This window comes from Podarcis liolepis, assembly GCF_965112155.1.
Source record: "Podarcis liolepis genome assembly, chromosome: 13".
NCBI lineage: Eukaryota > Metazoa > Chordata > Lepidosauria > Squamata > Lacertidae > Podarcis > Podarcis liolepis.
The window spans coordinates 9,644,976-9,660,433 of NC_139573.1; the positions used below are offsets into that span (position 1 = coordinate 9,644,976).

General features: G+C 40.6%; 1 pseudogene across 1 annotated transcript; it reads right to left on the bottom strand.

The window, feature by feature from the left end:
• Positions 1–5,945: 5,945 nt before the first annotated feature.
• On the bottom strand, positions 5,946–6,907 carry LOC310692578 (olfactory receptor 6X1-like; annotated as a pseudogene). The gene has a single exon. The product of its transcript is annotated as an olfactory receptor 6X1-like (transcript).
• Between the last annotated feature and the right edge of the window lie 8,551 nt (positions 6,908–15,458).

The following is a 15,458-nucleotide window of genomic DNA, read 5'->3' on the forward strand; positions in this document are numbered from 1 at the left end:
GGTCAAAATTAAGGGAGAGAAGAATAACAGTGACCTCATTGTGGGAGTTTACTATAGATCCCCAAGCCAAATGGAGGACATAGATGATGCCTTCCTGGAAGGACTCTCCTCCCTGCAAGAGAGGGGAGTGGTTGTGGGCGGGAGCCCGAACTCCGCCCTGGCAGGGGCCTTAGCTCCTGCCCCGCCTTACCTGGCTGGCTGGCGCCCACGCCCACCAGAGGCAGCCAACCAGGTGCCTCCGAGGGGCGTGTTTAGCGGCTTAATGCTGCGGCACCAGCTTCGCCTCCCCCTCAGTCCTCGTCGTCCCACAGTGAGTCACCCACCCTCCACTCCCATTTAGCTCAGGGTCTAGGTTTTTGGCCTTGCTATGGACCTTAGGTTGGTCACCCCAGTTGTCTGGGGGGCCTGGTAGGAATTTTTCCATTTGGCATTAGGCTTTTTGGTTTTTTCGTCTACCTCGTAGCAATCGTCACAACTTTTGTGGTATTGGTGGGTAGGTTAGGCATTGGATTCATGTGTTGTGATGTGTCAAGGGCTAGGTGTGGCCATCGCCTATGCTATCTACCATGGGTTATTCCGTTAAAGGAATCTGGCGGTCGTGTATTCCGTCTGATGCCTGCTTGGCGGGAGGCCATGGCACGACCCTCGGTGACATCAGGGGTGAGCCTATAGTTGGATGAGCATCAACAGGCTCCACCTACTGTTGAATAAACCCACCACCTATAGTCATCCAATGCCTAAGCCAATACCTTTCACTGCTGTAATCAATAAAGTTGTGGCCTTTTCTTGCCCATTAACCTTATACCATGTGTCCATGTGTATTTATTTCACATAGCGGGGTCGGGCCCTCGATCCACAACAGATGGCCAAGCATGCAAAAGGAAGGGAGATAGTAGTAATGGGGAACTTCAATTACCCGGATATTTGTTGGATGTCAAAGTCAGCCAAGAGCATAAGGTCAAACAGATTCCTCACTGGCCTTGCAGACAACTTCATTGTCCAGAAAGTGGGAGAAGCAACAAGAGGAACAGCCATTTTAGATCTGGTCCTAACCAATGTTGATGACCTGGTTAGTGGGGTAGAAGTGGAAGGATCATTAGGCGCGAGTGATCATGCTCTTCTGAAGTTTACTATACAGCGGAAAGGAGCAGCCAAGCATACTAGGACTTAATTTCTTGACTTTAAGAAAGCCGACTTCATAAAACTTAGGGAAGTGCTGGGTGAGATCCCATGGACAGTAATACTAAAAGGAAAGGGAGTTCATGATGGCTGGGAGTTTGTTAAGAGGGAGATAGTAAAAGGACAACTTCAGGCAATACCAATGAGACGGAAACATGGAAGGTGCCTAAAAAAGCCAGGGTGGCTATCTAAAGAACTTTTAACTGAGTTAAGATTAAAAAAGGATGTGTACAAAAAATGGAAAAGGGGGGAAACCACCAAAGAGGAATTCAAACAAATAGCCAGCACGTGTAGACACAAAGTCAGAAAAGCTAAAGCACAGAATGAACTCAGACTTGCTAGAGAGGTTAAAAGCAACAAAAAAAGCCTTTTATGGGGATGTTCGTAGCAAAAGGAAGAACAAAGAAACAGTGGGGTCACTCAGAGGAGAAGATGGTGAAATGCAAACAGGGGACACAGAAAGGGCTGAACTCCTCAATGCCTTCTTTGCCTCAGTCTTCTCCAATAAAGAAAACAATGCCCGACCTGAAGAATTTGGAGCAAATGATTCAGCAGAGGAAACACAGCCCAGAATAACTAAGGAGATAGTACAAGAATACTTGGCTAGTCTAGTTGTATTCAAGTCTCCAGGGCCAGATGAACTGCATCCAAGAGTATTAAAAGAACTGGCAGATGTGATCTCGGAACCACTGGCAGTCATCTTTGAGAATTCCTGGAGAACAGGTGAAGTCCCGGCAGACTGGAGGAGGGCAAATGTTGTCCCTATTTTCAAAAAGGGGAAAAGAGAGGACCCAAATAATTATCGCCCAGTCAGTCTGACATCAATACCAGGGAAGATTCTGGAGCAGATCATTAAGCAAACAGTCTGTGAGCACCTAGAAAGGAATGCTGTGATCACCAATAGTCAGCATGGATTTCTGAAAAATAAGTCATGTCAGACTAACCTGATCTCGTTTTTTGACAGAATTACAAGCTTTGACAGAATTACAATGGAACAATTGGTGTGTGGTATCACATTATGCTTTTTTAGTTGAGGATAAACACAGGGTGAAATATGGCCTTGCTTCCAGCTGCTGCCCACAAACCCATGATTGACTTATATCTTGCTTTCAGGAAGCAGAGTTATTGTACTGCCTCTGAGAAGATTTTGCTCACAGTGTATATCGTGAACAGTAATACATTGCAGAGTCTTCAGGCTTCAGGCTAGTCAGTTGTAGGAAAACCTGGTTTTTTAAGGTGTCTCTTGTGATGGTGATCCGGTTTTGGAGGGCACTGCTATAGTAAGTGCTTCCACCACTCCAGATACCACCAGCCCATTCCAGTCCCTTTCCTGGAGGCTGATGGATCCACTGTACTCCATAGCTTGTCACAGAAAAACCAGACACCATACAGGTCAGTCGCAATGTCTCTCCTGGTCTTTTCATGCCACCTCCAGACTCGGTAAGGGTAATCTGTGAGGAAATGTCTGTATATGAAGAAGAAAAATGAGACATGAAATGGAATGGAATGACACAGCAAAGCAATGGATTGTCTACAAGAGTGGGGAGAGGATTTTTCTCTTACATGTTGGGAAGAACATAAGGAAAATCATCAAGAGTTGCAGTTCCATGATCAATGGCATCATCTCCCAGGACCTGAAGAAGACCTGAATTATTTGAAGGACCTTGAATTCTGCATCCTCTGCACAGGACTTATTTTTAATAAAGCCCCCCAGGATGTAATTTGCATGGGGCCATCAGTGCTGTTATTATAAGCGGCAAGCAGATGCACACATGCAGGAGGTGTGTGGTTATCATGCAAAGAACAGGAGTCGCACATCCCTGCAATTTCAAAGGCCCCTTTAAAGACAGAGAAGATTGGGAGAGGGGAAGCAGCACCTTGCAGATTTCAGGGAGCAATAAAGATGCAGTATGGAATGTCTGACATAATGATACTCATTTCATTTGATTCCATTTATAAAATCACATTCCAAAATTATAGACTGGCATAACATATCCACAAAGGAAACTGTCTTCTCAGCTTCTTCCTGTGGCAAAATTATATTTCTCTCTCTATTTCTCTTTTGCCCAACATCATGGAGCCTGAGCACCACCAACAGCATTTTTTTTCTCTGCGCTTACATTGTAGGGGGCTGCTCAGATGAGTTTATAGCACAGTAATACCCAGCTCAAAATTTAATATGTTTGTGCAATTGTCACATGTTTGGAGAGACATAAATCCCAAAGGTATATTGAGCGGACGGCCAATATTAGCTGCAGCCAAGAATCTCTCTGCTTCTTTGATTGATTGTGACTTGATTATTTATTTCTATGTGATTTAATATATTTAAAATCTCTCTAAGCAGCAACAGACAAGTTTAACAAAATATTTCAAAAGTACAGAATTACATATAAAAATGTTACATTAATGGAAAGTTACTAAAATATAAATAAATACAATTTCATTTTCCTTCTGTCACGTGCTACTTCTCAACCTCTGCGTTCTCACCCATGATCCAAACAAACTCTCACGTCATCCATAAAGGTCTCACAACGAGATACTTTCTTCTTCTTCTTCTTCTTCTTCTTCTTCTTCTTCTTCTTCTTCTTCTTTCTTCTTCTTTTTAATGTTAAATTCAGTTGCTCACATTTCTGTAGCAATTTCTGGTTTTTGTTTTGTTTAAAAAGTCTAATGTAACTTCAGCAGCATTTTAATGCAAATTCAACAGTATTTTACTGTGATTTTCCCTAATAGATTCAGGTTTCTATGCAGTTTTGACCAATATATCATTTCCCCCCAAAAAGTGTCCCTTAACAGAATGCCATTTTAAGGCTCCTCCCACCCACTAATTTATGAATTTTTATGCTCACTTCACCCTCACATATGCATTTCAGTTCACACTGATTGGAGAACCACATCGCAAAATTCAGAGACATGCAAATTTCCCTTCCTCCCCCACAACAAACACTCTGTGAGGTGAGTGGGGCTGAGAGACTTCAGAGAAGTGTGACTAGCCCAAGGTCACCCAGCAGCTGCTTGTGGAGGAGCGGAGACGCGAATCCGGTTCCCCAGATTACGAAACTACCGCTCTTAACCACTACACCACACTGGCTGAATTGCCCACTGAATTCTGCAATAGCTGTGGCTTCTGAACTATACTGAAAGACAGCCCAACGACAGTAATGTAATGTAGAGGCTACCAGAGCATAGACAATTGAAGGTAGCCTCTCTGTAAATATCAGAGGGCTACTGGTTTTCATGTCTTAGATAGTGGGCTTCCCAAAAGCACCTGGCTGGACACTGTAGGCTACAAGATGCTAAACTTAATGGAACTGTGCTGTGGTCCAAACCAGTCTTTTCCCATACTTTAAATAATGATTTTTGGAAGCAGGATTGCAAAAGACTTTTATCTTGTCAGAGTCAACAATAGTTGTCTATGTGGGTCAATGAATGATAATATAGATTCATATGAAAGGCCCCAGGTGTCAAAATATATTTAAAGCATATGACAAAATGTATTAAGACAGAAATCAAGGCAGAAATCCTAAAAAGAAAAATATTATGATCTAAATGCTAGTACACTAGAACCAGCATTATAAATATTAGGTTTTAAGTATGATGTTCTTCCTTGAGTAACATCAGCTTATTTCTGGAGAGAGATGTTTTAAGGCAGCTGCTTCCTGTAGTAAAATTAATTTATTTCTCTAGTCCTTCTCTTAATTATGATTTCTGTTAGCAGCTCATTTTGTACACTTGCCATTATTGTAGAACGTTCACACCATTGTCAGAGTTTAATTCCAGAACCAACAGCATAAACAGCATCAGTAGCAGCAGAGAAATAAAACTGGATCAATCTCACTGACTGAGAGTCTTCTAGGATAATTTGATACTAATGGAAGTATTCAGAAGACCTTACAGGATTTACCGTATTTTTTGCTCTATAAGACTCACTTTTTCCCTCCTAAAAAGTAAGGGGAAATGTGTGTGCGACTTATGGAGCGAATGCAGGCTGCACAGCTATCCCAGAAACCAGAACAGGAAGAGGGATTGCTGCTTTCGCTGCGCAGCAATCCCTCTTGCTGTTCTGGCTTCTGAGATTCAGAATATTTTTTTTCTTGTTTTTCTCCTCCAAAAACTAGGTCCTTCTTATGGTCTGGTGCATCTTATAGAGCGAAAAATACAGTAAATGAGACAGCTTTCTCATTAAGCTATGAATCTCCATTCTTAAAACTATACCAATCATAAGTCTGAACTAATCTTGAACACCAATATTATAAGTCATTAAATTGTCAGAAATAAACCAAATAATCACTTGTACAGAGATCACCAGCGAAATAATAGCAAGCGACATAAGATTCAGTTCCTCTTCTTTCTTCATGAAAAATAGAGAGAAGGACCAAGAAGCAGCAGCATCTGCTTTGAGTTTATGGGTATTTTTTAAAGAATGGAAGAGCCCGATGGAATCGTGTAACAGAGCTCTTTGAATTCCACCCCATAGCTCCTGGAAACAAATGATAAACAACTATTTTTGCAACTTTAGAAAGAAGGAGAGTATGGGTGGTATTCAACTGAGTACTACTCAAAGTAGACCCATCGACATTAACAGACATGACTGCTAGGTCCATTAATTTAAATGTGCCCACACTGAGCAAATGTTATTTGCACTATCAGGGAGAACCTGAATTACCATAAATCTTCCAAATGAGCACCCTGAGTATTACCACATTTTCCCTTCTGTTTTTTTTTTTTTTAAGTTCTAAGAAATAGCTGACAATATACCCCTGATCTCAGTGACACTCCCAAGTCTTCTGAATATGCTTATTAAATAATTTGCTGAATGTGCTTTGCAAGGAACACTGCTTGAGCAATCTCATGACCACAGAGGAAGGCAGCTGGCAAATTCTGCCCATTGCTTTTTTCGCAGCAGTTTTGAAGTCATTGTTTCGTATTGTGAAGATGAAAGGGCTTAAGGTTGGCAAAACAACACAGATCACCATGAATATGACTTTGTTGATTCGGGTGTCACCTTGGGTTGAAGGCCTCAGGTACATGAAAAACGTTGCCCCATAGAAGATGCCCACAATAGTGAGATGAGAGGAACAAGTGGAAAATGCCTTGGACCGCCCGGTGACAGATGGAATCTGAACAATGGTCTTTAGAATGCATGCATAAGAGCCCACTGAGAAGAAAAATGAGCCACACATAATAATGGCACTATAAAACAAACTCGCAAGCTCCCACACAGTTGTATCAGCACAAGCCAATTTCAAAACAGGTCCAATATCGCAAAAGAAGTGATCGATGACATTTCACAGAATGGGTAAGTAGTCCACACAACTATGAGTTGAAAAAATATAACTGTAAACCCTACAACCCAAGCCATCAATGATAGGTGGAAGGAGAGTGTGTTAGTCATCTTGATATTGTACTTAAAAGGTTGGCAGATGGCTGTGTAGCGGTCAAAGGACATGACGGTGAGGTTAATGAATTGAATGGCTCCCATCGAGAAGACCATAAAAGTCTGAGTCATGCAACACGTGTAGCAAATGGTGTTTTGGTCCAAGACCATGTTGGTTAGCATCTTCGGAATCACAGTTGTGCTACTGCAGAGCTCAGCCAAGGAAAAATTGCTGAGGAAGAAATACATGGGTGTATGGAGCTTGTGTTCTATGAAGACCACGGTAATGATGAGGCAGTTGCCTGAAATGGAGAGAAGGTACATCAGAAGTACAATCCCAACAAATGGCATCCTCATGCCATGGAGCTCAGGGAATCCCAGAAGAATGAATTCATTGATTGATGTAACATTTCCTTCTTCCATTTCCTTCCTTCCTGCCTGCCTTCCTTTAAAAGAACAATAAATTTAATAAAAAACTGCTCATCACCACACCAGCAAACATATCTATAACAATATGTTTTGGTTAACCCATGGCTGAATATATAAATAGGTGCTACGTTCAGTTACGCTGTATGAATATTGTTCCTTTTTTGCAATAAAAGCAATTAGGTAACAACTCAGAATGGATAGGAGCAGTTTATTGTTTAGTTTTTATTTAACTTTACTGAATTGTAGTAACAGAAACCAAACAATATCACAAGAAAAAAGGGGGATAAACAAATTACACAAAATAAAAAAATAAAAAGCACACACCAAAAAATACATAAAAATACGGACTTCCCTCCACCCATGTTTGACCTCCTTCCCTTAATCTTCTTTTATTCGTTGTGTTATTAGTATTACTTTGTTTTTGTTCCACTTTCATCAATTTCCTAAATATTTCTACCCTGTAAACTTTATTCATTGCATATTGATATATTTATCCCCGAACAATGTTTTTTCCCCATGTACTTGAATAGGAGCAGTTTAAATGAAACTCAGTTGGGAATGTGTCTTCTGTTGCATTGGGGGGACACCCTCCCCCCCCCATTAGGAAAAATGGGGCAGTGCCCTACCAACCTCAGTCTGCCCTCTGCAATCCCCCCCTCATGCTGTCTTACTTACATCCAGTCCAGAGGGTGGCACTACTTGTCAAATTTCTCCTCATTTGTCTCAGAGTCACTCTTATAAAAACTCAGCACAGACCAGGATGAGGACAAAACTAGAATTAGTTAGATGTGGCTCCACCTAGTGTTGGTCTTCCTGTCTTATGTCCTATGGAATCCAGTGAGCACTGTTTTCCCATTAACTTGTAAAGGTAAATTCAAGAACAAGGGCGACAGCATCATGTTCCACATATTCTTTTCTTCTGCAAGCATTTGCCCAAATCTAGATAATACACGCACATGTACGCGCACGTGCACACACACCACACAAATACATTGACGTGAATATTAAAAGAAGAAGAAGCATAATGACAAATGAGTGTGTCACTGTAATAGTCCTAATGTAAAACATCATTCTTATGAATTCTCCTGCTCTCATCTCCACTTGTGAACTTTTCATCAATGCCACATGGGATTGCAAGAAAAAAGTCATCCAAGATTTTAATAGTTTCCCCCGTGCTAATTAAGAACACTAATTAAAGAGTCGGAAAGTTTTTTAAAAAGAAACAAGGGCAACTCATCAAGCAGCAAGAATGCTTTGTTATGTTTTCATGCATAAGATGAAAATGAAGCAGAGATTATATGTTCAAGGATTGCTGGTTGTCCCCTGAGATGATGAGCCTCAGTTGACATCACCATGAGACCAAGTCCTTAGTGTCATTGGCCCAGTCCTGTGGAATGTTCTTGCAGTAGAGCTTCAGCAAGCAACTTCTATTTTAATTGTTAGAAACATTTTTATTTTATTTTATTTTATTTTATTTTATTTTATTTTATTTTATTTTATTTTTTATTTTATTTTTTATTTTATTTTATTTATTTTATTTTGCTGTCAGGTTTACACAAATAATTTAGAAATACTAACATTAGAAATTATTCACTCCACTTTTACAAAGCATTGTCAAACATAAACCCACACATCAATTTTATGTTGGATTGCAGTGAAATCATCAAAAGTGACAGAAAAGCTAGCTCCTCTTCTGTCCTCGTGAAAAAAAGGAAAGATTAACAGACAGCAGTTTCAGCTTTGCCATGAGCTTTTTGTATATGTATTTAATAAAATAGCATAAGCTTAATCAGACCAAGAATGCATCCCTGGTTACAAAAATGCTAATTAATAGACTACCTGAGGTTGTAGAAAAGTTTTTTTAAGTACTACAAATTTTATCTGAGATTGCCCACGCCAATTAATAATGCTAATTAATCTTTCAGAATGTCCCCCAAACACTGAGAACAGTCAGCTCCTTACAGAAGAGGCAACCAAGCCAGGTATAAGGTAAAAGGTAAAGGACCCCTGGATGGTTAAGTCCAGTCAAAGGCTACTATGGGGTTGCGGCACTCAGCTCGCTTTTCAGGCTGAAGAAGCCAGCATTTGTCCACAGACAGCTTTCCGAGTCATGTGGCCAGCTTGACTAAACTGCTTCTGATGCAATGGGACACCATGACGGAAACCAGAGCACATGGAAGTACTGTTTACCTTCCTGCCGCAGCGGTACCTACTTATTTACTTGCACTGGCCTGCTTTCGAACTGCGAGGTTGGCACGAGCTGGGATTGAGCAACAGGAGCCCACCCCGTCGCATGGATTCAACCCTCTGACCTTCCGATCGGCAAGCCCAAGAGGCTCAGTGGTTTAGACCACAGTGCCACCCATGTCACCAAGCCAGGAGAACACACTGAGGAAAGGGAGATGGGATACAAGATTTGCCCATCCATGCAATGAACTCAAGACGCAAAGATTTGGATTGGGCTCCTTCTTCTGTTCAAGAGTTTGCTAAAGGCTAGCAGTCTGACAAGTGCAGACCAAAACACAAAACAGAAACAGAAAAGTGTATGTTCTGCTGGGTGGATCAAGTGATTACCCAGACAAAGATAAGGGCAGCATTGTGACTTTTTGATTGCATGAATCTGGGCTTTTGCACAGGTCCAGGATCCTTTTCGAATGCATGTGCACCCACCAGATCAGTGGTGTGAGATTCTAGCCTTAGCACCTGACCAGCAGATGGAGTGATGGCACATAGCAATTTCTGGTTTCTGTATGGTTCCATTTCACTGTGGGCGCTGCAGTAATAGAGACGACTGTCTTCAACCACAAGCTTCCTTATCTCTAAGTAAACGGTGTTCAGTGCGTTATTCCGGGAGATGGTAAATCTTCCCCTCAGAGGCTGGTGCATACCTGTTGCTTTGCCATCTGGACTGATCTCTCCAATCCACTGAATTCCCTGGTCCCCCATTTTCCGACTCCATTGCATCCAGTACTGATCCAAAGAGGAGGAACTTTTGCAAGTCAGAGTCAAGGTCTCTTCTGGGCGTTTGATTTCTGAAACAGGCTGGATCAGGGAAATCTGGGACTGGGTAGCTGGAATCAGAAGGGTGGAAGCAATTTTTGATCATCAGACTGGCATCAAATACGTGCACATAGCATTTACATCTTTAATCGAGTCTCTTGCCCAGCAATTATGTCCAAATCATTGTCAAATCGTAGAAGGCCATTGTGCTCAAAGTCTGGTTTGAGCTTCCCAACACACTTTATCTGATGGACTGCCGATATCTTGATGGCTGGAATATGACTGCATTTTACATTTCCACAAATAAAGGAACAGAATGGTGGAGAGAGGAAAGAAAGTTTCTGGTGTTTGGGTAGAAAGGGACAGACAAGCATAAGAAGGCTACTCTGAATAACACCAAGGCAACCAAGTTATACACCTCATTTCCCAAAAATAAATGTGCCATGCTGTTTCTGCCATCTCTGTATTCTATTTGGCGTATAGAAATACTCACCAAACAACAAGCTTATGAATATAGAGGATGTTAATAAAGTCTGCATGATAATGTGTTTATGGGCATAAGCAATTGATGAAAGCTATGTATTGGGAGGAACAATGTGCCAGAAGGTATTTGAGCAGGGGGGGAAGTACACTAGAGGAAGTATCATTTGCATGGGGATGCCTACAAGAAGATTTAGTTCACTGTTTCATATGCAGTTGTGTAGAGAATGGAAGACCAGTGAAAAATAAGAACCCAGCAGCAGATACGGATGGGCAAATCTATCATTTTAAGTTTCTCATTTGCCCGATCCAAAGTCCAATTCTCTACATTTCAACATCAGTTGGCAGGTTTGGTTGTTTTGGTGAAATTTCATCAGCATTTTAGTGCAAATTTCTCCTAAAATGCAATTTTGCCTAATCTTCATATCTTTGCAACACAGTTTTCTATGCTATCATGCATTGGTAATGTTATTTTAACTAATATGTGCATTTCTGTACATATTATGCATGTATGTGTAGTTTAAAAGCTTTTGTACCCTGCTCTTTAGGCAAAATGTTATCCAGAGAAGCTTCCATACAATCAATTACTAGAGGAGAACTGCATTGCAAAATTCAAAGGCTAGTTGTTTTAATTCAACTATTGTTTCAGAAAGTGTGAATTAGGTAGTTCTACACTGTGTGATGATTTCCACTGTAGGGAGCTGAAAGCACACCATGGACACAATTTCTACATGGAAAGCATGAAAAACAGCTAAGAGCAAAAGAAGACTGTTTGTTTGTTTGTTTTAATTTTCTGTATGTGGTTGCACAAGTAACTTAATGGAAAATAAGAGCTTTGTTTTTTGAACATCAAATAATTTTAAAATATGCTTACTAGGCATTCCACACATATAGATACCTAGCCAAATCAACAAAGTGGAAACATAGACAAGACATCCTTTGTGTTGCTTAGAGTCTGGGGACCTCTAATGACTATGGGAGGAAGTTGTAGAACTCATAACACAACAATGCATGGATGGGGAATCTGGGGTCTTCCAGATGACTTTAGACTCAAACTCCCATCAGCCACAACCAATAGGTCAGGAACGATGGGGGTTATAGACCAGCACATCTGGAGGGTCACAGATTCCCCACCCATGCAACAATGATTGGTTCTTAGTCCAAATCTTGAGTTTTCCTCACACTCAAGAAACTAATCTACATTGATCAGTTAAAATGTTATCAATTTGTTATAAAAGTGTGACACCAGGGGGTGGTGTAGAGCAGTCAATAGAAAATTGCACATAACTATTTTTGAGCATTTTTACAGCTCTGTGTAGATGATGATAAAAAAAATAATAATATCCCACCCTCCCTGGCTAGAACTGGGCTCAGGGCAGCTAACATCAAAATATATAATACATTAAGACATAAAATTCAGCAATTGACTGAAATACAGCTTAAAATCGAATTAAAATCAAAATAAGATTAGATGGCTGCCCACAAATTATAACTATAACTATAGGGTTGGGAACCTAAGTAATCACCAGGCTCAGCTATTTGTATGAGCCAGTGAGAAAAGTTAGAGAGGCTACTTATATGCAGGGCCTTGTAAAAGATACAGCCAAGATCCAATTGGAGGTCCAAATGGAATCTCCCTGCATCACCTTCTAATACAGATCTGCAACACTCTGGATTAGTATATTTTATTTTTGCGCCAAATATGAATTGTGTTAAATCTCCCATCAGGGTGCCTAGTAGGCATCTTCTACCATGCATGACCTTCTTGGTTGTAGAGCAGGGAGTATGTATGTGTATACGTGCATACAGTGAAGATGTGCTCCATCCTTATAGTACACATGTGCTGTAGACCTTGACTGTGTTTATGCTTTCTAATTCTTTGATTTCTGCACCAACAGTTTAGCAGGTTTTTTGCTTTGATTTGCTTTCTCTGCCACTGAGTTTCCCCCAGAGGGTTTTTGACTGCCTGTGCATGTAGTCTTGCCCTGTGTGCGCCTTGCACAGTAATATACAGCTGTGTCTTCAGCTTTCAAATTGTTCAGCTGCAGATATGAAGTGCTGATGGAGATGTCCACACTGATGGTGACTCGACCTTCAAGAGACTCAGGATAGAATGTTTTGAAGTTATCCGTCCATATAGTACCGACCCACTCCAGTCCTTTTTCAGGGGCCTGTCTGACCCAAGAAATTGAGTACCTGGTAAATTCATATCCAGATGCCCTACAGGTGAGTTTCATTGATTCTCCAGGGCTTTTAATTTCATTAGCAGGTTGAAAAAATTGGATTTGAGACTTGACATCTGTGGATAAAAAAGAGAGAGATTATAATTCATTCATATACTCTGCTGTCTATGAGAATAATGTACTGACTATTTCTTCCCATTCTGCCAGACTTGTCTTTTTATTTAATTTATTGTCTAAATTTAATAGAAGCTAGTAAACTGGTGCTCCTTTTTCCTTCAGTCTCTTTTGAGACTGACCAAACATGTGCAGTATACATTTCCTAAATAAATAAATAAAGGCAATATTTTTGCTGTAGCATTATCCAACCAAACAATCATTGTTTCTCCAGTATAAATAATAGTGTGGTAGATAAATACTTCCATGGATTTATCTACCTTGACAACTGCCATGACCAAAAAGACCAGCAACATTTTGGTGTATATTTTGACCTAGTGCTCAAGCAGTAGGGAATTGAGGTTCCTCGTGTCCCATATAATATCTGTCATGTCTCTCTTCACTGTCTTCTTTGTTATGTATCACAACATTTTCAGAATCTTTGACTGACAAACCAAAAATATAATTTAGGACAGATCTTTCACTGGCCATCTCCCTTACCTGCTAATGTTGCTGCCCAGAAAAGAAGACACAGTGTAAAACTCATGGTTTCTGTTTTCAAAGGCAAGAGGATGATGCCAACCTGTTGGCCCAAAGCATTGCTTTAAAGGTTTCTAGGAAAGGAAACATAGATTTCTAGTTTGCATATGGACATTGCAGTGGCTTTAAAAAACAGCTTTCTGAGACGTTGTCTCTGAGCAATTGTATGTCCCTTCTCTCCCCTGTGGAAGCTGGTATCTTTTGTTCTACATGCTGTAATTTTTTGTTTCTATAATGATGGTTCTTGATTTTACAAATTTGTATGTTTTTAAACTTGAAGTCACGTAGAGACTTCCCTGTCTTGGGTGAACAGCACATTTGATGAATTTAGCAATAATCAAACAATAATCATTTTGAGAGCCAGTTCTTCTAAATGGGAAGATACACATGAGGAATTTCCTCAACACAAAACAAACACCCAAGATCGTCCATAGTGTTAGTTAGTTAGTTAGTTAGTTAGTTAGTTAGTTAGTTAGTTATTTGTGTGCATTTGTGTGCTGTTATGTGCATGTTCCCAAACTGTGGTCAGCTTTGGGGTCATGATCCTGCTCTGGATGTAGTTGAGCAGATTTGCCATAAATTCTACCCATGTCAGGATGTTAAGAGCAGGAAGTAGTCAAGATAGATCAAAGACTATTTATGTATGCCACAGCAGCAGTGAGAACTTTAATGGCCCCAAAGTGCTGAGTGGCAGGCAAAGACGATGGACTTTGTGGAATTGGCCAGACTGTCCTGCAGGATTTGAGATCAGGACGATCAAAAATTTCAAAGGGATTGGAGTAAATTTATTGTACAGTGGTACCTCGGGTTACATACGCTTCAGGTTTCATACACTTCAGGTTACAGACTCCACTAACCCATACATAGTCCCTCGGGTTAAGAACTTTGCTTCAGGATAAGGACAGAAATCGTGCTCCGGCGGTGTGGCAGCAGCAGGAGGCCCCATTAGCTAAGGTGGTGCTTCAGGTTAAGAACAGTTTCAGGTTAAGAACGGACCTCCAGAACGAATTAAGTACTTAACCTGAGGTGCCGCTGTATATTTGAATAACAATTGCAAAAATTTGAAGACACTAGCAGGATTGAAATAAATCCTACAATGTGGACAATTGACGGTAAAGAGCTAAATTGCGAGATTGGACTTGAAAGTAAAAAACCTGCAGAGATGAAAGTTTTTGTGTTTGCTATTATATTGTCAAAAATATTGTTTAAGGAGGAAAATAATAAAAGCATTTTTTTAAAAAAGAGTAGGAAGTAGTCAGATTAGGCACTTTTTGGCAGAGTTTCAAAATTTTCTGTGGAGTATTTATACTGGAGGAAACCATTGTGACCAACTCCCACAGTGATAGATTCTCATTAATATGCATCTAGACAAATCTCAGAGGAACATCTCCTTGGGGATAATGTGGTGGTGGAGGGAGATTTATTTAGGCTAAAGAAAATTATTATTACAGGAAGCAATGGTTCCCCCCCCCCCCACTTCAGATATTGGAAAACATGAAATGATTTAAATTATCTGCTCTACTAAAATGCTTGTAGTGTTGTCACTAGAACAATTCAAGAATGAAGCACATCACTGCATTCAATGCAATGTTGTATACACGTATATAGGTGAGTGGCTTTGTGAGAGGCAATGTGGTGTTCAAAGGCAGAGGGGCAGATTTGGGCAAAGATCTCTTTTATGTTTGCTAATTAGAATGATGGCGTTGGAACCTCAATGGTAATATATTTCAAATCCCTGCTGATGCAACAAATCTACTGCTACAACATCCCTAATAGGTGTCGAACCAGCTGCCACTTAAAAACCACTGGCAAAGGACAGCCCACCATGCTCCAAGGCTTTCTGTTCAGCTCATACAGTCAGGAAGTTCTTTTTAATGCTTTGTTAGAATTCTTCTCACTTGAACCCATTGGTTTATGCCCAACCATTTGCAGCAACAGGAAACAAACTACCGTAACTCCATCATCTACCCCAGGCATCCCCAAACTCGGCCCTTCAGATGTTTTGGGACTACAAGTCCCATCATCCCTAGCTAACAGGACCAGTGATCAGGGATGATGGGAACTGTAGTCCCAAAACATCTGGAGGGCTGAGTTTGGGGGTGCCTGATCTACCCTAT